The sequence below is a fragment of the Anarhichas minor genome, unplaced genomic scaffold, assembly GCF_050575085.1.
Source record: "Anarhichas minor isolate MPS153535 unplaced genomic scaffold, ASM5057508v1 ptg000027l, whole genome shotgun sequence".
Lineage (NCBI taxonomy): Eukaryota > Metazoa > Chordata > Actinopteri > Perciformes > Anarhichadidae > Anarhichas > Anarhichas minor.
The window spans coordinates 9,399,612-9,412,808 of record NW_027466473.1 but is presented as its reverse complement, the minus strand read 5'-3'; positions in this window follow the sequence as shown (position 1 = coordinate 9,412,808).

The following is a 13,197-nucleotide window of genomic DNA, read 5'->3' as shown; positions in this document are numbered from 1 at the left end:
TTATCCACTCACTAGCTTTATCAAATCACCTTGGAAGAATCGCCCCTTCAAAAAAATGTAGTTGTCTGAGTGAATGTTTTGGTGTGATTGCGGTTTTTAACCCCAATGCGTGTGCGCGTCTTCTACAGTATGGATGCACTGTGTGCAAATGAGAGCCAGTGCAGAGGATAGATACAGACGATACGGCGGGTAACCTCTACCATGTCCTTGAGACGGGGCACGACATTGTGTCTTTGATTTCTGGGAATCTGTGACACCTGGGGGAACATCTGTCCTGCGTACCATTTCCACTGACTTTAGAGAAATGTATAAATTCTAACACAGCGGGGGGCGGAGGATCTCTGGGCAACCCAATGACATCCAAAACCCACGTAAGGTACTTCATTGATCTAATACTTTCATAAATTTCAATTAACTAACGTTTTTGGTTTGCACTGGGTCTCTCAATCAGATGCAATTCTAGAAAAACATGCAATGACCTGATAGAAGCTGAGGCTTCTAAATGGGAGCTGTCAGGGTCTCGGCTTGTAACGTTGACGCTGGCTGCTGTTGTGGTTGCTCTCTGCACTGGTCATCCACCGAGGGTACAAGAAATGTCACCGCAATGTTCAGTCAAGCGTGAATTTGCATGCATACCACGACCAAACACAGACAGCAGCGAGTCCCTTGTTATGTCAGGAAGAGCAACGCCGTGGAGATGTGGAGGGCAAAATGTAAAACTGCTCATTATATGGTCGCTAACAACCACAGATAATCTCTAGGAGGTTCAAAGCATTGGGATGGGCTCCACTTTTAATGGCAACATAATGTGAAGAGGGGGGGGGGGTACAGAATGTGAAACGGAGGCTCTACGAATGTGCTGAGGGCGAGAGCAAGTCGGAAAACAGTGTGTTGAATTGTAAAGAGGTCGGCGCATGGAGGCAGTTATTCAGAAAGAGTGAAGGATTAGCAGGTGTATTCTTGAGGAATGTCGATAAGGAATTTCTGCGGTGAAGTAAAGCGAGATTCTTGGCAGGGTTTTATGCGGCATGTGGATGTGATAATTAATGTAAGACAAAGAGGCATGTAAGGCACTGTGAGCTATTTATGATAGGGGGTCTATGGAGGAAATGAGTTGGAGAGCTTTGCATTTTTTCATTAAGTCTTTCATTTTCTGGGCTTTTCCAGGAGGAATATCGTTCAGTACAAATTTGGATATTTTGTCCTTGTAGCAGATTTTGCATTGTAGACCTACAAATCTCTATTTTTGACAAGCCAGCGCTCCCTCTCTCCCCGGTGAATTTGGTACAGCCTAGAATGGTTTCTAACGGTGCATTACTAACCACTGTACGATATCAAAGTGTGTGCACAGCATGCAGCATACAATGCTTTAGGCTTATTTTAGCCGTCACTACTCAAACAGTTTTCAATGTTTGCGTATTCCATCTGGGAGCTTCTTCATGCCAGATCACATTTCAAAGTTGAGCATAAGTCCGCTCTATAAAAGGAAAGTATTTGGAGGCGCAAAGCAGTGAGTGAGTGAGTGACAGCAAGGAAATATTGCACTTTTTTTCCCTCTTGGTTTACATAGTAGAGCTGCATCTTATATTTACTTCCATTATCAATTTATCTGCTTATCATTTTTTCTTAGTTAATCGTTTTGTCTAATAAATGTAAAAGAAATTGCCCGCTATAGTCCCCAGATTGACGTCATTTTTTGCAACATTTGTGCTTGAAAAATGACAATTAATCCATTTTCATTGACTTATAGACTAATTGTTGCCGCTCTACTTTACATTAAAGAGGATAAAGAGTAATTAAACTAATGGACTTAACACTCACCATGATTTAATTCTCACTTTATCATGTTAAACATCAGAGGGATCCAAATCCTCCATAGGTTTCTGTCCCAAAAAGCGACCAGTCCTTACTATCCTAATACTGAAGAATGCCACAGTAAGTTGTGCGATGGTGAAACTGCAGGTGGACAGACAGGAACAGAGAATGTTAAGTAGTCCGATGTTGAATGTTAAGTGAAGAACGAAGTAGAATGTAGGACAGGAAGATCTCAAGAGAACAGGACGTTTTTTTACGCTGAATGTGAAGCAAAGGATGTCGGGAGGTTTGGAGAAGTTAGTGCGGCGGCGGGAACAGAAAGTAGAACTTTAATGCAGCCGTTAAGTGAAACCAGCTCTGCTCTTGAATGTAAAAGTTACGGGATAAATTGTTCATGTGAGGTAGACAGAAAAGACTAGCTCGATGTTATGTAAGATGTCAGAAAGGGTTATGTGAATCTGCGTTTACCTTGAAAAGCCAACGGCGAGGTGTCGACATGGAAAATAGAAAACAAAATGTGGTTTATGTGCCCACGCATGAGAGATTTAAAGTGGTAATCCCTTTCCTACACGGCTCGCTTTAACCACAGCCTACAGAATCTACAGCCCATTCACTTTCTTTTCAACATTGTCTGTGTAAGTGTATATACTAACAGTGTGTCTGTAAAGTCTGTGTGTCTCTGTGTGTGTGTGTGTGTGTGTGTGTGTGTGTGTGTGTGTGTGTCTGTGCGTGTGCATCTATGATTAAGAGTAAGATAAGACAAGACAAAGAGGCAAGGAGGAAAGGAAAGGGCAGGAGATTGAAACAATGATCGATAGACTCAATAAAACACAAACGAGAGAACAGCCACCTTGCGATGGGTGCGGAAAGAATTTCCCCAAGGTCTGCCAGAGACAGCAAAATCCATTTGCTCATAATGAACTCAGAGGGCTGCTGTTTGATTTCCTAACTGTGAACTCAACAAAGAATCCAGTTGGGCGACAACAGAAGGTTTTTTTTTCTACACCGACAGAGACAGTGCCTCTCTGGTTTGAAACAGTGTGAGAATCAGCAGCCATGCTATCCCCTGAGACACGTATCTGCTAAAGGTAGTAGTCAAGGCAGTAGTCTTTGGAGAGCGTGAGGAACGTTGCACCTTACAAGCAACGCTTTGATTGGAGCGTTTAAAAGTTAGAAGGTTCGTAAGAGATCACAACAAAGAAACAGGGAACCCCCCCCCCCCCCCCCCCCTAATAAGAGTTAGTGGGAATAACAGGCAATAATGGATATTAAACTGCAGCTAAGTCATCATCACCCATGTTTACGTTTGAGCAGTGCAGCAGAGATTTAAAGCTTTTATTGCACTGTGCAACAGCTACCAACATCCAGGGACATTTTTGGGAACAATCCTTGCTAGCATTTGATCTGAAGTGTATTACAAAGAGCCGAAAAAAGGCGCTTTCAATCACACTGAATACAGTATCGCGATACCATGCACGAGACCATTCCGAGCCATGCATCTTTTAATTTATCAAGCGCATGGTTTTATTATTGTCTTTTTTTTTTTTTTTTTTAACTAAAGTGGCAAGAATTTAGAAAACTTCAAATGATGCTCTGGTCCTTTTGTGAATGACCCGAAGCTATTCTCATAAAGATCCAACTTAAAAAACAGACCCTTTGTGATCACACAGAAGCTCGTCACTGTCCAAAATCACAGTTCATTCCAACGTTATATTCTAATATTGTGTGACTGCAGTTATTTGCAGTCGGGTACATCGTCCCAAATACTGCTGCCGACGTGCTCTAACCATATTGCATACTGAAATATTCACCATGCAAATTGTCCTATTGTAGAGAGAATCTGTGTGTGAGTGGAAGCACTTGGTTGCTAAAAGGTGACGCTGTTAATGAGGGGCACAAAGAAACACTGTGTGGTTTACTTTCTGAACATCAATCCAATCACACTCAAAGCTGCTTTACTGTGCTGAGATACAACGCTCACATTTTCATACAATTTATAATGAGGTTCTGTTGTTTACATCAGGCTGTGATGTGATGATAACTAGCATAATGGATTCCTGATGTGGTTACAATGCCTTGTTATGCTTTATGTGCAACACTTCCAAATGCGACAGCTCCTTGCTCTTGATTGGTGCTCTCCTATTGAACGGTTTTATTTGTTAAAACTAAAAGGTCACTGCTAGTTACTGATGGTACTCAACAGTATTCCGTACCGTTTAACACTACATTTGATGAACAGAACTCTACTTAGCAATAGGAAATACTGTTTGTTTTTTTCTTCTGCAAAAACCTTGAAAAACCTAAGTGGGATTAGAAATTATGGATATTATCTTTTTTCTGCAAATGAATAACCAAAACCCCATAAAAAAAAGAAAAGATAAATCAGTCCTCAAATTAGAGTACAGAATGGATGTGTGCCATGCTCACAGTTCAGAAGTATTAAATATTGAAAGCATGATACTCACCTAATTAAATAAGATCTCGATCTCTATACAATGTAGCAGCATGCTTCCAGACAACACAACCTAAATGTACGGAATGCTGCCAGTTTACATGTATGTTATGTCAATAATACAATTAGTATTTATCTGATGTACTATGTCAGTGCTATTCTTTTCAGAAATGTATTGAAATAATCGGTGTTCATGATTTTTCTTTACTATCTTTCAGTTGTTGCTACCTTGTCATGTTTCCTTTTTTCATGCAGACTCCTCAGAAGGAGGAAGAATTGTTGTTGCTGTCCAAATGTCCCTCCATATGTGGGGTGTTTTTGTCTTCGGTCGGCACTGTTTTAACCGCCCCCCAACGAGTGAACTGAACCCAAACTGAATCCCACTGTGCGACTGAGTTGTGTGTTTGTGAAAGATGCAATGTATTCAAGTGAAAACAGCAGGATTACAACCTTAAGCCAATATGAGTCCTGTCCTACACAGCAATGACCCTGGTGGTCTCAGAGTTACGGTCACGCAAGTCTTCCAGGAAGTTCCCTCAAACCTCTCTCTCCTACTCCTATGGACTCTTGTTTTAACTCAGATCTTCTTGTCTTCCATATACAAAAAAAAAAGAAGAAGAAAAAGAACAACAGAAAAAAAGCCATAAATAAAAATGGGCCTTGGCACCGATTAGCCACAGAGAGAAGGCCTGAATCCTCAGGCACCTCCCGAGTGTCACCAGGGATTTAGACACATGTTGGACTCCTTACAATAAGAGCCAAAGCAAGGGGCTAGGAAACGTACTGGCTTTTTTGACCACTTCGGGAAGCAGCGAACGGGAATAAAGACCAGCAATATGCAATGAGAACTACCAGCCTGCACTCAAGGAAGGGAAACTAATTCAACAGGCTGACAAACTACAATCAGGATTTGCAGGCTACAAATAACTGCTAATTGTCTCGACTGACAAAGGGAATCTTTTTTTGCAAAGCATGCACACGTCACTGTTCTTCGGCTCATCGGGGATGACTCCCTCTCGGTATCTACAGACACAAGCCCTCGATTCACCCTCTCTCCGTGTTTGCCATCAGACCTGTGTACATTTCTACAATAACTCCTACATGAATTGAAAGGAGATGTCTTATTCTTGAATATTATTCAATAAAATAACAATATATTTGTATGATTGTAAGCACTGCAGTGCCCGATGATGTTTTGTCATCTTTTTCACCCCCCCATGTCCTTTAAAGTGCCATGAATGCTGTATTAGTTTCCTCTTTGGGGCACCGTTGGGTAATCTGCATATTTATACATACTAGAAAGTGTGTCAGCGTTTTTTTAAATAAGTGGCTGCAGGTCCGAGCAGAGCTAAGAGATGGCGTGGTAGGTTTGGCGCAGCAGGCAATTGTATTGTAACAATAGAATAAAACCAAGTCACACCATAAATACAGTATCTATACTATCAATTGTGAGCAATGTAAAACTGAGAATGGCCTGTTTTTAAACCTGCTCACAACTATAGTTGATCCACACAAACTTCAGCTTTTCTAACGCTCACTTCATCTCAAAGTTGGATAGAATGAGGTGAGGTTGTGATCCACCACAGACTAAGACTACAGAGGCCTTTGTACAAACCACACACAGTGGGGAAAAGAAATCACACCATGTGTACATCTAGATATCTAATCCATAAGCACAAACAATAATATTACAGTCCTGCATTATTTATATGCAAACTTTCACTCATCAACACCTACATGCGTCCGATTTTATCAGTGGAAGACAATTAAACCTCTTCAGCTGTAAAAGAGGATCAAAGGAAGCAGAGAAAACTTCACATTAATGAGTTTTTTTTCTTTAAAGATAAATTAAGAGGAAGTGTTTACCATCCAAACCAACCACCTCTGTCAAACCTCAATTACACGAACAAGCACCTGCATGTCATGCACGTACAGTAAACTGTCACAAATTGGCAAAGCATTGGTTATACAACCTGTGGCGCACTGCTAATAAAACCAGCTCCCTCCAAACATTATAGCACCGAGCAGCAGGGCAGGCTTTCTTACCTTTAAACCAGGTGCTCCTTCTCTGCGTGGAAGTATCCTGCCGTGATACATCCCGAATAAATGATGACACAATGATGAACTGGCTGTAGGTCAAACCGGCTGGTTTCACAGGACAGTTGATTCCTTCTTTAGGGTCACTGTTCATTGCAGGGCTATCTTTATTAAGATAGTAGCAACTCCAAAGTCCTGTCACTGAGTGAGGCCCGTGAACGTTACATATCACCAACAGCTCCTCGCCGTTTGTCCTCAAACTGTGCGCTTTCACCATCCTCCTCAGTCGTAGGCTGTTGTTGTTTACTTCTTCCTTTCAAAATAGTTTTACCAATTCTGTGCTTTCTTTCCACCAATTTGGGTTTGATTAGCCCGCCGTAATCTGAATATACAAGATTAAAACATGTGCGTCTGGCAGCGCCACCCAGTGGCGGAGGGCTCTTTTCTAAATTTCACCCGTTTGATCCCGGCCTGAAGACGCCTCTTCTGGGGATCCTGCTTCCATGACAGCGCATATAATAATGTATACTTTATTAATCCCACAATCCCTGTGTTGCTATATACAGTATATATATATTTACTGATATTCACACATACAGTCCCAAATACACACATGCACAAACAGGACCTATACACATGCATTACGTATAGAGATGTCAGAGCCTCACTCCATGGGCAGCAGTTCGGTTCCTTGCTCAAAGGCACCTTGGCCAGTCCCCACTCTGTACTTAGTCCTTGTGGGTACTTGAACCGGCAAACCCCGCGATTCCCAATTCCCCAACATGCTCAAATCAACGGAGGGGATGGAAGCCTCCTGGTATGTTGTTTTCCCCCTTCTTAATTAGATATTTATGTGTAGTGTTGTGTACCGCCTGGCAGTACTTGTGGAACAATGGGGGTTTATTTAGAAGGGTTTCCGAGTGTCATGCAGCGACATCAAAAACGGCCTCGTTAAGCTTATCTGACTCTCTTTGAACAGGGTAGCTAGAAGTAAAACCCTACAAAATCACATTTAATAGATGATTTTATTTATTAAAGCTTAATTGCACCCGCTGTGATCTTGGGAGGTTTTCCGTCATCTTTAAAAAGCGGGCTTAAATCTGGCACATGACCTTTCACACCACCATCACTCACCCCTCTTTGCATCCCCTCTTCAACCATGACATTAAAGCTTTATAGTAGCAACACAAATCACTGAACACAAACACAGGTCATCCGTCAGGTGATTCCACGTGAAGCATGACGAGGTAACATTAAGCACGAAGACGCATGAAAAACGTTGATGTGAATCTGCAGACATTACACAGTGTTCATCTGGTCTGAGACTAACAAACTCACATCCGTCTGAAGGATCGTCTGTCTTTTCAAAGCACCAAGATTATTTAATCAAAACACATCAGAGGGATGAATAGCTGCAATTACTTCCAGTTCACAACCCAGCAGTCAATTAGACATTACAGTGTCTCGGTGATAACCGTGGTAAACGGATGATGGCTCGTGTCCCACCGACTGGGATAATTAAGCTACGAGTCATTCTCCAGAACAAGCTGAAGTTTGAACAGCATGTGATCTGGGAGATTATTGTGAGCCGCCCCGGGTTGTCGCTGACTTTCGCAGCGAGCCCCCCCCCCTTGAGACGTGGCCTCAGCCCGGGTCAGACATTCCTGTTTCCTCCTCTCATCCTCCCCGCGCTTTACTGGGACATCTCAAATCTCGTGGAAGCATGACTCGCGCATTTCTATAAAATTACTCTCAGCAAACCCACACAGAGAGGAGCAGTCTGCGCTTAGGCTGAATGGAGCATTATATTTCTTAATGCGGCAAATAAGGATTAAGGCATTAAACCAAATATAGTTCTCACGATAGCTGGAGGAGGCAATTACCCTCAGCATGCCCATGTTTCCCCGTTCAAGGCATCTACATGCTAAATTTGAACTGACGTGGGAAAATCACAACCTTGGGAGGTTTTATTGTGCATGTGTTGCATCTAATTGTGTTTTCCCCGAGCACTGGATGTCTTCTACACACAATCGACTGCTCCGTCATTGATATGAACGCCAACAACACCACATCGAATGGATGGGGGAACCAAAATCATGAGATGATTAACCGAGTCACCGGAAGGTGAAGGTAACAAACATGGAAATATATCATGTTTCAATAATTGATCTGAAGCAAAAGATATCAATGAGAAACTAATACAAAGCAAGATCAACTTGCTTTGTATTTGCGTGGCCCAATGACCCCTTGTGGTTTGTATTGTTGCTTCTTGTGCTTGAAATTGATTTTGTAGCTCCTGTACAAACAAACAACCGTTGCTCAGTATATGATTCATGTTAAATTGATTCTGGTTTTAAATTATCTTTTATCTTATTTTTCAAGGTTGAACATGTAGGCTATAACTATCATGAGGTCCAGTTATATCTTCAGTCTATTCTTTATATTTTAACCGTAAAATAATTGTGCACTTTTAATATGAGAGCGTATACTTTAAAAGTTGAAGATATTATTTTAGAAATCCACCTGAAATTTCACTTGAACGTGGTTGTCTGCTCCATTTGTACAGAATGAGTAAACAAGCATATATGATGCTAGTTATTCGGCCAAAGAGCTAAAATGGCAGTGTTTGTATCTTTGTTTTATACTCACAGTATCCACCAGGTGGCAGCATTGCTCTTCAATGCTGCCATCAGAAATCAGAAAACTGCAGCTGATTCAGAACGCTGCAGCTCGAGTCCTCACTAAGACGAAGAAAGTGGATCACATCCCTCCAGTCCTGAGGTCTTTGCACTGGCTTCCTGTCCAACAAAGAATTGACTTTAAAATCCTGCTGTTGGTTTATAAAGCACTGAATGGTTTAGGGCCAAAACACATCTCTGATCTGCTGCTCCCTTATGAACCATCCCGACCCCCCAGGTCGTCTGGGACCGGTCTACTTTCTGTTCCCAGAGTCAGAAGTAAACATGGAGAAGCAGTGTTCAGTTTTTCTGCTCCACACATCTGGAACAAAGTCCCAGAAAGCTGCAGATCTGCTGAGACCCTCGGCTCCTTTAAATCAAGATTGAAGACTTTTCTGTTTGCTGCTGCCTTTAATTGAACCAGATTCAAGGATATTAATCAATTTCTGCATTTTACTACTGTATTTTATTTCTTACACTGCTTTTTAATTGTTTTAATGACTGTTTTTAATGTTTCAATGAATGTTCTTAATTGTTTTTAAATCTCCTTTACTTTTGCCTTATGTTTTGATGCTATTAATGGTTTTATGTGAAGCACTTTGAATTACCTTGTTGTTGAAATGTGCTATACAAATAAACTTGCCTTCACCTTTTGTCCTACAGCCGACTTCCTCATGATACAACATGCAACATGCTCATCAATACTCAAGAGTCAGAGAGAGGTTGAATCCTGACTGGAAAACATCTGATCAAAGTGAAAAAAAAAACAATGACTCAAAATATCGAAGGATGTTAGTGGAAGGATTTACAGGAAGGTAATCATTTCAGTCAAATCAACCTTTATATCATTAGTCGCTAGGGAACATCTTTTAAATAGTGTGAACCATTTTATGAAATTACATTGCCAGTACATAATGTAATCTCCGAACAAATTCACTTTAGCAGTAAAAATCATTAAAACCAAACGAACTGTATTTGTGTTATTGACCTGGGATTTGAGCATTGTAAATACATGTTTGAAGAGGACTGACAGTTGACCCAGAGCTGACACACCCTGTGAAGCAGAATAAACACATGTGCATTGTTCCATTCAGTGTCATCTGTTTTCTATTTAGATGAGTCATCTGACGAGTCAAGAAACTTGTGACAAGTAAATGATATGTACATCTTACTTCCTGCGTCTTCCCTACAGTATCTGATGACTCAGCGAGCGACTGTGGGTATCAATCTGAGAAGTATCAATGTTGCGCAAGTATCATAGTAATTTCTGAACCTGACTACCACTGCATATGTTTAGATGTTATGATGCAATCGAGTAAAAGTGTGTGAGAAACTCACATGCCCGTGCTTGTTAGGCTCGCTTGTGCGTGGAGATCATTTTTTTTTTACGGCACATTTTAGTTTCTAATAACATGCATGGAGATCAGCTGGTGCTCAATAACACCTGTTTGTCACACATGTATCTGCACAATTTAAAAATATCACCATTACACCGTTACAGATTTAAGTTCGAACATCCAGTTCTCAAAAAAAAAAAAAAAAAAACATAACAAAACAGAGAAACAATAGGACATGGTGAACAACGCTTTATCTCTATCCGGCTGAAGACTGGGATTAAAGTCCCGGGATTTCCTCTGATGTTGTCATAGTGAACTGGTGAGAACAAACTGTGACGTGAGAGCGATTCTCCCTCAGGCTGCTGTCTTCCTGAAAATAAAACTCCCAGCCTCTTAGATCTCCACCTTGTTAGTGTGCCAGGAGGAAGGTGCTTACTTTAATGAAGGATTCTACTGAAAGGTTTTCTTTTGCCTCTAAGTCCTGACGTGATCAGAAATAAGTAAAGACACAATTCTCTCTGATGCAGAATAATGGTTACAAAACAGACAGTAAAACATATACCAATGAATGATTGACAGGAAAAGCACTAGACCAGATGAGTGTGAAGGGGAAGTGAGAGTTACTCATAATGAACACAGTCAGAAGAGCTGGCTGGTACAAACACATTCTATTGACCAGTGAGTAGGCGTACCAGGAAAATGCCTTGATCAAAGGCCGAGTCCTTCTCATTCCCTTTGACAGGGAACGTTTCAGTCAAACATTCTTTTTCTTTCTATTAACACTTGAGTCAATACAGGATCAGGGATCAGCTAAACCAGACTCGGGAGGCCCTGACTCACACTCTGATTTCCAAGTAGAACCTGTGATAATGTCGTTCAAAGTATCCAGTACATCTGATGTGCTGGTTGAAAAATGCACTATATGTTGTTTTAACAACAGGATGCATCGATGCAGTTTATACTCATGCTTATAACTGTTAACCAAACAGCCTCAGCCTCAGCCCCCGTGAGCCACGCCTGCTGCATGCCGCATGTGGACTTTTCAATGGGTTCAAAATGTACCTCCTCCATGGCAGAGTGCAGTTCAGTTCAATTCTGCTGAGCTATGGCAGATAAAGCACACGCTTCTGTCAGAGCAGGATACAGAGGGCCATTTAATCTGTGCTATAACTCAAGCACATGACAGTTGCGCGCACACACACACACACACACACACACACACACACATAAAAATGACAAAGCCAACAAAATGACATGTGTGAAAGAATCATCTTTAAAAATAATATTTGACGTTAGTGGATACCCCAGCTTTTGGCACCCAACTGTTAAGATATTGATTGTTCAATGTGTATTTAATTAATTAAATATATTAATTAAAAACTATCAATGTGGTCGAGGTTAAATCTCTCTGAAGTTAACAGCTGAAATGAGTACAACAAAATACATCGTTACTTTAGTTGACTGCTTATGTACAGAGAATGTTCCTATAGTCTGTTGGGAAATGGCGTGAGATCATATTACACAATACAATATCTGATTTGACTCTTGTGTGATTTAATGGAACTTAATGTTTCCACTCAACTTCCGCTTACCTTGATGCAAGTTCCCAATTTGACCATTTTTAATTAGACACCCATGAAGCCGATATCTAAAGTCAACTGCATTCATGCATAATAAAAGCAGGGTTCTCTCCTTGGTGCCTTACCTGTTAAAAAAATATGTGTACAAACTTCTCCATTTTATATGAGGCTGGAGTTCTGACCAAATACATGAGCTTACAATTCACTGTGTGTAGTACTGTGTCGCAGCCATATCTAAGATGTAATTGCTCTAATGGATTGTAAATGTAAAATATTATTGTAGTATTGCAGAATGCCTTGTGGTGTTCTGATTTTCATGTGTTTTTCTGCTTACCAAGCACCTCATGGTTAGACTAGACGCGGTTAGACTTACACTCGTATGCAGTGGTGAATAGTAACGAAGTAGAAATACTTCGTTACTGTACTTAAGTCGTTTTTTTGGATATCTGTACTTTACTTTACTATTTATATTTCTGTTGACTTTTACTTTTACTTCACTACATTTTGCAAAGAAAACTGATACTTTGACTCCGATACATTTCCCCTGAAACCTTCGTTACTCGCTACAAAATCAAATCTATCTTTAGAAAGAAAATGAATCATGAGACCAGCGTCGGGGGCTGTGGTGGAACAGATACTGCAAGCAAGCAGGTTTGGTGAATCAGTGGTCCTAGCTTGCAAGTTAAATCATTGGTTAATCACGTTAATGCGCAATTGCAAACAAGTGCTCTCAAAGCCGCGGTGTTTTGATTCCCAGTGATGCCCAGGATGCTACATGCTATAGCTAGCGAGCGACAACACGAGTAGAATTCCACACAGGACGGGTGGGATGAGGAGAGGTGGATGGGTCAAACAAACACTGGTGTTTCCTCCAGGAGGCCGCAGTTTGTGCCGTGTGTGAAACGAGAAGCCAATGTTGATTTATTTGTGACGTGACTTCCGTACTCAAGCAACGTCACTTCCGTAGATATTTTAACGCAAACCACGATCTTTTCCTAAACCTAACTAAGTAGTTTCATCCCCTAAACCTTAGTTGTTTCCTGTGAAGATGGAAGTTTATTTTGAAAAGACAGTATGCGTGTAACAAGCGAAAACAGACTCATGTTGCTGGACTTTTGCAGGAAAAACGCACGAAAAATGAGGAGTAACTTTTCGTAAGATATCAATAAAACGGGGATGAATTTATATCATTGTATAAAGAGAGTGACATGAGAAGATCAATCTCATGTCTGTAAGTTAAATCAGCTATAATCACTCTTTTAAAGTGATTAGTGACTCGTCTAAAACATTTAAAAAAG